This window comes from Delphinapterus leucas, chromosome 15 (genome assembly GCF_059928025.1).
Source record: "Delphinapterus leucas isolate spDelLeu-1000000601 "Yukka" chromosome 15, BTC_Dleu_Yukka2, whole genome shotgun sequence".
Taxonomy (NCBI): Eukaryota; Metazoa; Chordata; class Mammalia; order Artiodactyla; family Monodontidae; genus Delphinapterus; species Delphinapterus leucas.
The window spans coordinates 23,837,256-23,850,225 of NC_143143.1; the positions used below are offsets into that span (position 1 = coordinate 23,837,256).

Genomic DNA, 12,970 nt, shown 5'->3' on the forward strand with positions numbered 1-12,970 from the left:
GTTCAAATCCCAGCTCTGTCACTTGCTAGTAGGGCGACCTTGAACACATTCACATTTCTGATCCTCATGCTGTTTGTCTGTCATCTGAGGACAAATGCCACAGTAGAAGCATTTCCAGGCTGCTTGTACGTTCGCAGGGAGGCTGTGAGGATTACACGATGTAATAGTTCTAAGGCACAGATCATCGTGCCTGGCACACATAAATATCAGCACCTATTAAGGGCATCAAACGAATAGGGCTTTACAAGTTCTGTGTCTCTGTGGCAGAAGAGAGACCCTGAGGGGGTGCACATTAACAAATCCAAGTCATGAAATCAGAAAAGGCCCATTTGGATGGATGTACAGTTAGAGGAGAAAATGCCTCTTAGCATGCATGTTATTTGTTACAAAGCAAAACGAATCTGTAAGCATCGTATTGCAGATGCAGGGGAGGGAGATCCTGAAAAAATTTCCTGCAGTCTTGAGACAGCAGATGGAAAATGAGTTGTATGGTACTGATTGCTGCTAATTTAAGACATAGGAAAATCACTGATAATCTCTCAGCGTTCTTTGCTTTTTTATGTTATTTATTAAAGGTAAAATAGTCATACTTTTTCATACATTATCTTTATCTCTTTGTCTCATTTTCACGTTAAGGACGTATGTTCCTTAAACACGCCTACTGCTTCTACTTAGTTTTCTCAACCCACTACTCTTTGTAAGAATTAAATCCTTGTGCTTGGGATTCATCAACTGTGCACTCTCCTTGCCTGGAAGGCCCTAATCTGTCTGCTCTGCTTTGCAGGCTCCTACTCTTCAATCAGCCATCACCTTCTTTGTGAAATGTTCAATACCACCAGCCATCAATGGCTCTTTCTTCTTTGATTCCATGGGACACTGTCAATGTTTCCTTTATAGCATCTTTTATTTTAGGCTCTAGTTCTTTGTGTGCACATCTATCTCTCCCTTTGCACTGGGAAATCTTTGTCAAAGATTGTGTCCCTCCTTCCCTTTCTTCCTTCCAAGTTTGTCAAACATGTATTGTCAGGCCCCGTGACAGGTCTGGAGGGAAGATTGCAACACAGTGTGGGAGCAATTAAAGACCCAGGCACTGAGCTTCACATGACACAATTCCCTCATTCCATCCTCTAAGTGACCCTAGAGGCATCTGTTATTGTTCTCATTTTACTGTTGCAAAGCTCAAGTCAGATAGGAAATAGAAGTTGCCAAAGAACATAGTTGGCTGCAAGTGGTTGCAGATTGGTGTTGGGGGAGGGTCAGGAGACCCCCTGGAGGAAGCAATGCCCAGCAAAATTGTGACCCTGAGAAGGATTTGGCCAGGTGAAGGAGAGCCAGAAAGGAATTCCAGGTGGAGGGCGCAGGTTGTGCAAGAACCTTACTCATTGCCTCATGCCCAATATTTGCACAGAGTGTGCCGCATAGTAGGTGCTTATTAAATATTTGTTGTAAGAATGCATTTCTGTTGCTGAAGTCCCCAGGACTGGTAGTTCAACTCTGGGTTCAAGATCATGACATTCCGCAGGGTTCTTTCAATAAGTTTTCATTTTTGCTGAGGTCCTGGGGATGCGAGGACCACTGTCCCATCTTGGTAGAGCATGTCCCCAAATTGTTTTCATTCCACCCCACAAAGATACAGTACAGAGGCTTCTTCCTCTACCTCCACCCTTTCGATGTCCAGAGAGCACGCCCCAACCCGCAGGTTAGTCAGATTGAGCAAAGCTTTGAGCATAGATGGGCAATTGCTGGGTGGACAGCTGGTAGGGTCCCTTGACTGAGGCCATCTATAGGCCACACAGCTCTGGGGTACTCGAAAACTGCCCCTTAATGATGGGGACCACACTCAGGAAACATGAATCTTAGGGAGTCTGCTTATGGTCTGGCCATACCTCCTAACTCTTCCTTCTCATCATCTCCTTCCCATCTCTCCTCTCCATAGCCTTGGGGAATATCGTCCTAGTCTAAATGGGGGTGAGGGAGATGGAGACTCTCCTCTTCCTCTTGCTTTTGCTCAAGGACAGGAATCTTCTTTCTTTTATAGCATGGAAGTTAATACCAAGGACTCTGGAGCCAGACTGCTAGGGGTTCTCAACCTGGCTCTGCTTCTTACCAGCTTTGTGATTTGGGGGAAGATGTGAGTTTGCATACCTCAATTTTCCCACTGGTAAAATGGGGTTAGTAACAATACCCATTTCATAGGATTTTACAAGAAAATTTAAAGGAATTAAAGCATTAGGATAGGGCAGTATCTGGCACATTGTTGGTACAACGTATGTGGTGATGATGACGACGACAGTGATAATGATTAAAATTACACAAACCACTTCTTCTCTTCTGGTTCTTCTGTATACTGAAAGTTAATGGCCCACGGCCCTAACTAAATGGAAATAGTTCTTCTTTTTCTCTAAGACAAGGCGAGCTTAGACTTCCTTATTGTCTAGAGCAATAAACAAAGGGAAGAATAAGGAACCTATTACATTTCACATTAAAATAGTACGACTGCTCACATAAATGTTATACCCAAAGTTGTTTGAGTTGATATGTTACTCAGAACTGGAAGAAACCTAATCTAGTCCATGTACTAAAATTATGACGGGTAAACTGAGACTCAGAGAAAGGAACTGACTAATGCATGGACCACAGACACGGGGCTGGAACTTGAACCCATGTCTCCTGATCCCTTTTCATGTTCCCTGCATTGCCCCACGACCAAGGGGAGAAATACAGGGAAGAAATACAGCCATTTTTTGGAAGGTTCTCTCATTTCTTCTATGACAGTGGTCAGTGAATACTCTCTGTGTGTGAAGAGCCTGATAGTAAAATGTCTTCTGCTTTGTGGGCCATATGTCTCTGTCACAGCTACTCAACTCTGCCATTGCAGAGTGAAAGCAGCTGTAGACACTATGCAAATGAGTGGATGTGTTTCAGTAAAACTTTATTTATTTATTATTTTAAAAATGTGTTTATTTAATTTATTTATTTTTGGCTGCGTTGGGTCTTCATTGGTGCACGTGGGCTTTCTCTAGTTGCAGCGACCGGGGGCTACTCTTCATTGCAGTGCCCGTGCTTCTCATTGTGGTGGCTTGTCTTTGTTATGGAGCACAGGCTCTAGGCGCGCGGGCTTCAGTAGTTGTGGCACATGGGCTCAGTAGTTGTGGCTCGCGGGCTCTAGGGCGCGGGCTTCAGTAGTTGTGGCGCACGGGCTTAGTTGCTCCGTGGCAGGTGGGATCTTCCTGGACCAGGGCTCCAACCCATGTCCCCTGCATTGGCAGGCGGATTCTTAACCACTGTGCCACCAGGGAAGTCCAGTAAAACTTCATTTATAAAAAAAGATGATGGGCCCTCCCGTCAGGAAACTTGCACAAGCCTCTTAGATAGCCTCATCCACCAGAGGGCAGACAGCAGAAGCAAGAACTACAATCCTGCAGCCTGTGGAACAAAAACCACATTCACAGAAAGATAGACAAGATGAAAAGACGGATATGTACCAGATGAAGGAACAAGTTAAAACCCGAGAAAACAACTAAATGAAGTGGAGATAGGCAACCTTCCAGAAAAAGAATTCAGAATAATGATAGTGAAGATGACGGAAAAAGAATGGAGGCAAAGATCGAGAAGATGCAAGAAATGTTTAACAAAGACTTAGAAGAATTAAAGAACAAACAGAGATGAACAATACAATAACTGAAATGAAAACTACACTAGAAGGAATCAATAGCAGAATAACTGAGGCAGAAGAACGGATAAGTGACCTGGAAGACAGAATGGTGGAATTCACTGCTGTGGAACAGAATAAAGATAAAAGAATGAAAAGAAACGAAGACAGCCTAAGAGACATCTGGGACAACATTAAACGCAACAACATTCACATTATAGGGGTCCCAGAAGGAGAAGACAGAGAGAAAGGACCCGAGAAAACATTTGAAGAGATTATAGTCGAAAACTTCCCTAACATGGGAAAGGAAATAGCCACCCAAGTCCAGGAAGTGCAGAGTCCCATACAGGATAAACCCAAGGAGAAACACACCGAGACACATAGTAATCAAATTGGAAAAAATCAGAGACAAAGAAAAATTATTGAAAGCAGCAAGGGAAAAACAACAAATAACATACAAGGGAGCTCCCATAAGGTTAACAGCTGATTTCTCAGCAGAAACTCTACAAGCCAGAAGGGAGTGGCATGATATACTTAAAGTGATAAAAGGGAAGAACCTACAACCAAGATTAGCCTACCCGGCACGTATCTCATTCAGATTCGATGGAGAAATCAAAAGCTTTACAGACAAGCAAAAGCTAAGAGAATTCAGCACCACAAAACCTGTTTCTCATTGTGGTAGCTTCTCTTGTTGCGGAGCATGGGCTCTAGGTGCACGGGCTTCAGTAGTTGTGGCGCATGGGCTTAGTTGCTCCGTGGCATGTGGGATCTTCCCGGACCAGGGCTCAAACCTGTGTCCCCTGCATTGGCAGGTGGATTCTTAACCACTGCGCCACCAGGGAAGCCCTATGATTACTGTTTTTGACAACGTATTTTTCATTTACTTGTTTTGTGTATCCCTTAATGGCTTATTGTGGATATATATGATTTTACTACTTTTGTCCTTTAACTTTCCTATTAGCTTTGTTTGTGGTTGATTTACTACTTTTACTATATATATGCCTTTACTAAAGAGATTTTTCCTTTTGTAATTTTCATGTTTCTAGTTGTGGCCTTTTCTTTTTCACTTAGAGAAGTCCCTTTAACATTGCTTGTAAAGCTGGTTTGTTGGTGTTGAACTCTTTTAGCTTTTGCTTGTCTGTAAAAGTTTTGATCCCTCCATCAAATCTGAATGAGAGCCTTGTCAGGTAGAGTATTCTTGGTGGTAGGTTTTCCCCTTTCTTCACTCTAAATATATTATGCCACTCCCTTCTGGCTCGCAGAGCTTCTGCTGCAAAGTCAGCTGATAGCCTTATGGGAGTCCCATGTATGTAACTTGTTGCTTTTCCCTTGCTGCTTTTAATATTTTATCTTTAATTATTGCCGTTTTAATTGCAATATGTCTTGGTGTGATCCTCTTTGAGTTGATCCTGTTTGCAACTCTCTGTGCTTCCTGGACTTGGATGTCTTTTTTCCTTCCAAGTTAGGAAAGCGTTCAGCTATTATATCTTCAGATATGTTCTCAGCCCTCTTTTCTCTCTCTTCTCCTTCTGGGACCCCTTCTCTCTTCTTGTCCTAGAAGTCTCTTAAGCTGTACTCATTTCTTTTCATTCTTTTTTCTTTTTTCTGTGAAGTGTCAGAGTTTTCCACTACTCTGTCTTCCAGCTCACTGATCCATCTGTATCATTTAGTCTGTTGATTCCTTCCAGTGTATTTTTCATTTCAGTTATTGTATTTTTCATCTCTGTTTGGTTGTTCTTTCTATTTTCTAACTCTGTTTAAAACTTCTCACTTCTCACTCTGTTTGTCCACACTCTCCTGTGCTCTTTGATCATCTTTACAATCATTACCTTGAACTCTTTATTGGGTTGATTGGGTGTCTCCACTTCACTTAGTTCTTGTTCTGGGGTTTTATCTTGTTCTTTCTTTTGGAACATGTTCCTCTGTCTTATCATTTTGTCTGGCTTCCTGTTTTTATTTCTGCATATATGGTAGGTTGGTTATGTTTTCTGACTTTGGAGAAGTGGCCTTTTGTAGGAGACATTCTATGTGTCCCAGCAGCACACTCCCCTCTGGTCACCAGAGCTATATGCTCTAGGGGTGCCCCCTTTGTGGGCTCTATGGGTCCTTTTGCTGTGGTGGGTGACTACTGTGGGTAGTCTGATAGGCATAGCTGGCTCCCAGTCCAGTTGGTTGCCAGGCCCTGCCTTGTGCAGAGGCTTCTCCCTGCTGCTTGGCAGGGCTGGGTCATGAGGCAGCTGACTGTGGAACCCTGGGGGCCCCAGGGCTACTGCTGGCTCACTGGTGTGTGGAGGTGGGGTCTAGGAGATCCCAGAGCTGGTGCCGGCCCAAGTCCTGGGGGTATTGCTGGCCCACTGACAGGCAGAGCTGGGCCCTAGGATCTGGCTGCAGGCCCCATGAAGTGATTTTAATCTATTGCATGAGAATTATCCACTCAGTTCCCAGAGATTAGCTTGCTTTATTAGGAAATAAAAAAATAAGTGGAAAGAAGAGAATATGTGTTTAGAGATGCTTTGCTTTAGTCTGAGGAAATCAGTCCACAGAAGAGGCCACAGGCGGGTTGGCAGAGTGAAGTTTAATCTTTATCAAGTAAGCGTGCAGTTAAGAAAATGCCAGGAAACATTCTGTGAGTTGCATAGTTATCTGCATCTTTTGAAATGGTTTATGATAATTATGTATTAATTATCTATTGCTGCATGATAATCACACTCAAATTTAATAGCTTAAAACAAGACATACTTATCATCTCACAGTTGCCGTGATCAGGAATCCAGGTACAGCTTATCTGCCTTCCCTGCTTCAGGGCCTCTCACAAGCTGCAGCCAAGGTGTCAGCCAGGCTGGGGTTTCATCTGAAGACTCAGCAAAGGAAAGACCCACTTCTAAGGTCCTATGATTGTTGGCAGAATTCAGTTCTTTAAAGGTCATTGAACTGAGGGCTTCGGTTCTTAGCTGGCTGTTGGCACCCTCAGTGTCTTGCTGTGAGACATCTCCAGTATGGCAACTGGCTTCATCAGAGCATGTAAACCAAGAACGCAATAGAGTCTCCTAGCAAGATGGAACTCACAATCTCCTGTAAACTAATTATGGAAGTGACCTTTACAATTTTCTGTTGATTAGAAGTAAGTCACAGGTGTTGCCTGTCCAAAATGGAGAGGTTTACACTGGACATGAGTACCAGGAGGTGGGGATGATTGGGAGACATCTCAGAGTCTACTTGCTACAGGGAAGGAGTAGCAGTGATCTCAACCTATAACGAGTGACATGTTGGGAAGGTCTCTGAAGCCATATTTACTCTGAAGGATGGCTGATTGTTGATGACTGTCATGGGCAGAAAAGGGGGTTATGTGCTCATGCTGCACATTTTCCAACTCTAACTCAAAGCTCTGTTTTGCTTCTGGGAAATCTGAACTGAGGGGAGACCATTCAACCCCATAAATCTAAGTGCTGGGTAAGACAGGGCCCATGTAACAGTTAGGGACTCTTTATGGCAAGCAAGAGAAAATCTAACCCAACTGGTATAAGAAAAGAGAGAATTACTGGCTTACATAACTGGAACATCCAAGAGTAAATCTCAGTTCAGGGTTTGAAGTGCTATATTTTATTTGTTTGTTTATAATTTTTATTTTTTGGATTAGCCTTATTGAGGTAATATTATGTATGGCGAAATCCACACTTTTCAGTGTACAATTCAGTGGGTTTTGACAAACACATCCAGTCATGTCATCACCACCACAGTCAGGATATAGAACGTTTCTATTTCCATACCCCCCCAAAAAAAATCCCTTCTATCCCTTTGTAGTCAACTTTGCCTGCTACTCTCAGCCCCCAGCAACCGCTAATCAGAATATCTTTTAAATGGAATCATACAGCACGTTGCCTTTTTTCCCCCGGCTGCATTGGGTCTTCGTTTCTATGCACAGGCTTTCTCTAGTTGTGGCGAGTGGGGGCTACTCTTCGTTGTGGTGCGAGGGCTTCTCATTGTTGTGGCTTCTCTTGGTGCGGAGCACGGGCTCTAGGCATGTGGGCTTCAGTAGTTGTGGCACGCAGGCTCAGTATTTGTGGCTTGCACGCTTAATTGCTCCACGGCATGTGGGATCTTCCTGGACCAGGGCTTGAACCTGTGTCCCCTTCATTGGCAGGTGGATTCTTAACCACTGCACCACCAGGGAAGTCCGTGTGTTGCCTTTTGAGCCTGGTTTCTTTCATTCAGCATAATGCCTTTGAGATGCACCATGTCATTGCATGTATCAGTAGTTGATTCTTTTTTTATTACTGAGTAGTAGCTGATTCTATAGAAGTACAATTTTTTTTAACATCTTTATTGGAGTATAATTGCTTTACAATGATGTGTCAGCTTCTGCTCCACAACAAAGTGAATCAGTTATACATATGTTCCCATACAATTATTTTTTATCCATTAACTAATTGAAGGAAATTTGTCTTGTTACCATTTCTTGCAACTTCACATCAAACTACTGTAAACATTTGTGCATAGGCTTTTTTTGTGATACAAGTTTTCATTTTTCTGGTAAAAATGAATTTAACACCTACTAGTGGAATCGGTGGTTCATACAGTAAATCTATGTTTAACTTTATAAGAAACTGCCAAATTATTTTCCAAAATGGCTGCACCATTCTGCATTCTCATCAGCAGTGAATGAGAGTCCCAATTGCCCCCTATCCTCACCAATACCTGGTATCACCCATTTTAGCCATTCTAATAGGTGTGCAGTGGTATCTAAAGGTGTTTTTTGTTTGTTTGTTTGTTTGTTGCGGTACGCGGGCCTCTCACTGTTGTGGCCTCTCCCGTTGCGGAGCACAGACTCCGGACGCGCAGGCTCAGCGGCCATGGCTCACGGGCCCAGCCGCTCCGCGGCATGTGGGATCTTCCCGGACTGGGGCACGAACCCGTGTCCCCTGCATCGGCAGTCGGACTCTCAACCACTGCGCCACCAGGGAAGCCCTCAAGGTGGTTTTAATTTGCATTTTCCTAATAACTAATGATGCTGATTATCTTTTTATGTGTTTATTTGCTATCTATATAACCTCTTTGGTGAAGTGACTGTGCATATCTTTTGCCCATTAAAAAATTTTATTCTTACCTATTTTGAGAATAAACACAATTCTTAGATAGAATTCTCATAGGTCAAGTTTGAGTGAATAGAAGCAGCTGCAATAACTATAGAAAGGGGCCTATTGTAAAAATATAAAATATGCAAAAGAACATAGAACTCAAGGGGCAATAAAATAACAAAATAGCATATAAAATTATATTGCTGTTTTATTATTGAGTTTTCAGAGTTCTTTATATATTCTGAATGCAAATCCTTTACCAGAAATGTATTTTGCAAATACTTTATCCCAGCCTGTGGCTTTCATTTTCATTATCTTAACAGTCTCTTGAAGTTTTAAAAAGTCAGTGAGGCCCAATTTATCAGTTCTTTCTTCTATGGATCATGCTTTTGGTGTCATGTCTAAGAAATCTTTGCTTAACTCATGATCAAAAAATTTTCTTCTGCGTTTTCTTCTAGAAGTTTTGTAGTCTTAGGTCTTACATTTAAGTCTATGATCCATCTTGAGTTAGTTTTTGTATAAAGTATGTGTCAAGATTTATTCATTTATTTGCAAATGGCTACCCAATTATTTCAGCACAATTTTTTAAAAGAGACTGTCCTTTCTCAAATTGCCTTCACACACTTGTAAAACACAATTGACCCAGTATTGGTTTCTTTCTGGGCTCTCTATCTTGTCCCTTTGAACAAGACTATGTGTCCTCAGAGATGGCTGCATTTTCATGTAAGCTTTTTTTCATGGTCTCAGGATGGCTGACAGGTGCTCCTGGAACCCCGTTATTCAGCTTTATGTGTAGTGAAAGACAAGCATCTTTGGCCCAGTATTCTCCACAAAAATCCTAAATCCTGAGTTAGACTGCATCTGTTTAGATCAATTTAGGTCATGTGACACTAAATTGGGACACTGTTAAGAAAATGAGTCACCTCTCCACCTGTAGGACTAGGAATGGACCTGGTGTTGGGCTGCATCCATGCACAGGGGGCACTTTCTCCTGATTCACCTGCCCAGGTGGGGCGCCTTTTCCCATTTTACACAAAGGTATTTTATAGGCTGGAGGATGCCCTGGTCTAGGCCTTGAAGGTTGACCCATCTCTAAGTTCACCACCAATGGCTGCATTTATCAGCTTCTCTTGGCACAGACTAGTGGTGTTGCCAGGATGCTGACAAAATGTTTCTGGATAACTCCATGCCCTCTTCTACCTTTTCTGTTTGCCTTTTATTGATTCTTCTCTCCTCCCTTTCTAAGCCTGAGCCAGGAACCCTCCTGTTATTAAAAGCAGTCCCAGTTGCCCATACCTTTCATTTCCTTTGAATTACATTAATTGCCTGACAGCTAAAAAGTGAGCTGCTATTTTCAGATTTTAGCTGCTGGTCGGCAAGAAATATTTACCAGCTCCTGCAGATTTATAAAGATGCCACAGAGATGCCTGGAGACTAACAGTCAGAACATACAACAGCAAAAAAACACTATTTTTCAAGGTTAAATGCTCAGAATGCTAAAAAGAAATTGTCCATAAAGCAAAATAGGGATTCGGAAGCAAGCAGCCTGTACCCTGGATAAAAGAAAGGAGCCGGAGGTTTAAAATAAGATTTCACAGCTTCACAATAATTATGAATTTAATAAGGGGAGCTTTATTTTTAATTTAGTTCCAGTCTGGCAGCCCGTCTCCTCCCTCCTGCCCCCTCTCCACGGCATAATAGTGCTTTTTAATGTGGTCCTAAGGCTGAGGTCACAGTGAGCGCCGGGAAAGGCCCCCAGCCATAAGATTTTCTGATGAAGCAATATTAGACAGATAATGTTCCTGCCTCTCTGCAAGCAGATGGGACTAACTCTCACTGGCTTTACTCCCTCCTGGCAGTCAGAGATGTGTCTTGCTATGTAGGAAGACAGTAGGTTCTGAAAATTCCAAGACAGGAAGATTTTTTTCCCTGATAGGACCGCAGGCGTTGTCTCCTGTTCTTCATGAGCAGAGTAATAAAACTCAGCCAAGGCCACCAAGCATGGTCACAGACCCCCAGGACAACTTCCGCTCCAATGCTTACTTTCCCCTCAAACAGGGTAATTTAAATGTGGTTGGTAAAGGACCACAGATTTTCTCAAAATGCTCTTCCATAGATTACCTTTCAGTGCAAGCTGTTTTCAGGGCCATATATATTCATTTATTTGTGCTTCATTCATTCATTCAACAAATATTAGTTGAAGACCTTTTTTTTTTTTTTTTTTTTTTGCGGTACGTAGGCCTCTCACTGCTGTGGCCTCTCCCATTGCGGAGCACAGGCTCCAGACGCGCAGGCTCAGAGGCCATGGCTCAAGGGCCCAGCCGCTCCGTGGCATGTGGGATCTTCCCGGACCGGGGCACGAACCCATGTCCCCTGCATTGGCAGGCAGACTCTCAACCACTGCGCCACCAGGGAAGCCCCCAAGTTATATTCTGTGTGCTGGGGAGAGAGCAGCCAACAAAATGGGCAAAAGTCTCTGTTCTGGGGGCATCAGAAATAGGCATTTAATATGGTGTGGTAGAAAGAGCACTGGGGTCAGGGCCCCAGTCTTCTTCTTTTTTTTTTTTTTTACTAATTTATATTTTAGCGGGGAGACATTGATGTTAAGCAAAACAAAAAAGAAAAGTATGTAGTATATTGGAAGGTGATGAGTTCCATGGAGAAAAAGTAAACAATGGAGGGAGATAAGGGAAGCAGAGATGGAGTGGAGGAGGTTACAACTTAAAAAATTTTTAACTGAAGCATAATCAACAGATAACATTATAAAATATTTAAAATGTAAAACATGATGATTTGATGTATGTACACTTTGTGAAGGGATTCCCCCATCGAGTTAATTAACACCATCCATCACCTCACATATCTACCTTCTCCCTTTTTTTTGGTGAAAACATTTAAGTTTTACTCTTACCAAATTTTAATTATAAAATACAGTGTTATCAACTACAGTCACCCTGTTTCACTAGATTTTCAGACCTTATTCATCTTATAACCAAAACTTTGTACCCTTTTACCAACCTCTCCCTATTTCCCCATCTCCAGCCCCTGGCAACCACTTTTCTGCTCTCTGTTTCCATGAGTTTGACTTACTTGTTTATCTGGATTCCACATATAAGCGATACCAGGCAGTATTTTCTTTCTCTGTCTGACTTATTCCACTTACCATAATGCCCTCCAAGTTCATCCATGTTGTCGCAAATGACCAGATTTCCTTCTTTTTAAAGGCTGAATAATACTCCATTGTAAGTAGACACCACTTTTTCTTTATCCATTCATCCATCAACGAAAACTTAGGTTTCTGCTGTACCTTGGCTATTGTGAATAATACTGCAATGAACATGGGAATACAGATATCTCTTCAAGATAATGACTTCATTTCCTTTGGATATATACCCAGAAGTGGGATTTCTGGATCATACGGTAGTTCAGTTTTTAACTTCTTTTTTTTTGTCTTTAAAAAAAATTTTTTTTTTATTGGAGTATAGTTGGTTTACAATGTTGTGTTAGTTGCAGGGGTACAGCAAACTGAATCAGTTATACATATATGTATATCCACTCTTTTTTAGATTCTTTTCCCATATAGGCCATTACAGAGTATTGAGTAGTAAGTCCTTATTAGTTATCTATTTTATATATAGTAGTGTGCATATGTCAATCCCCATTTATCCCTCCCTGCCTTACCCCCTGGTAACCATAAGTTTGTTTTCTGCATCTGTAACTCTATTCCTGTTTTGTAGATAAGTTCATTTGTACCCTTTTTTTTTAGATTCCACATGTAAGCAATATCGTCTGACATTTGTCTTTCTCTGTCTGACTTATTTCACTTAGTATGGCAATCTCTAGGTCCATGCATGTTGCTGAAAATGGCATTCTTTCATTCTTTTTTATGGATCCTTGAGGAAGTTTTGATTTTAAATAGGGTGGTCAGAGAAGGCCTCCTGGAGAAGGGGACTTTTGAGCAAAGTCTTGAAGAGGCAAGAGAGTCAGCCACGTGGACATTTGTGGGAAGAACATTCCAGGAAGCAAAACCAGCAAGCACGAAGTTCTTGAGGTGAATGTGTGCCTAGTGTGATTGAGGAGAGCAAGTCAGGCCAGTGAGTCTGAACAAGAGTGAGTGAGAGGGAGAGTGGTAGGAAGTGAGGTCATCTTAAACGATTGTGGTTTCTTTATATGATGGCTGCCAGAAAGAGGGAGGAAGCGGCTAGAGGTATTCAACTAGCAAGGACTTACTAGGTATATGGCA

General features: G+C 42.2%; 1 long non-coding RNA gene across 1 annotated transcript in view; it reads left to right on the top strand.

Moving 5' to 3' along the window:
- LOC149747410 (uncharacterized) overlaps positions 1 to 12,970 on the top strand; it is a 186,887-nt gene that overhangs the window by 25,610 nt on the left and 148,307 nt on the right. The gene's annotated exons all lie outside the window — the stretch shown is intronic.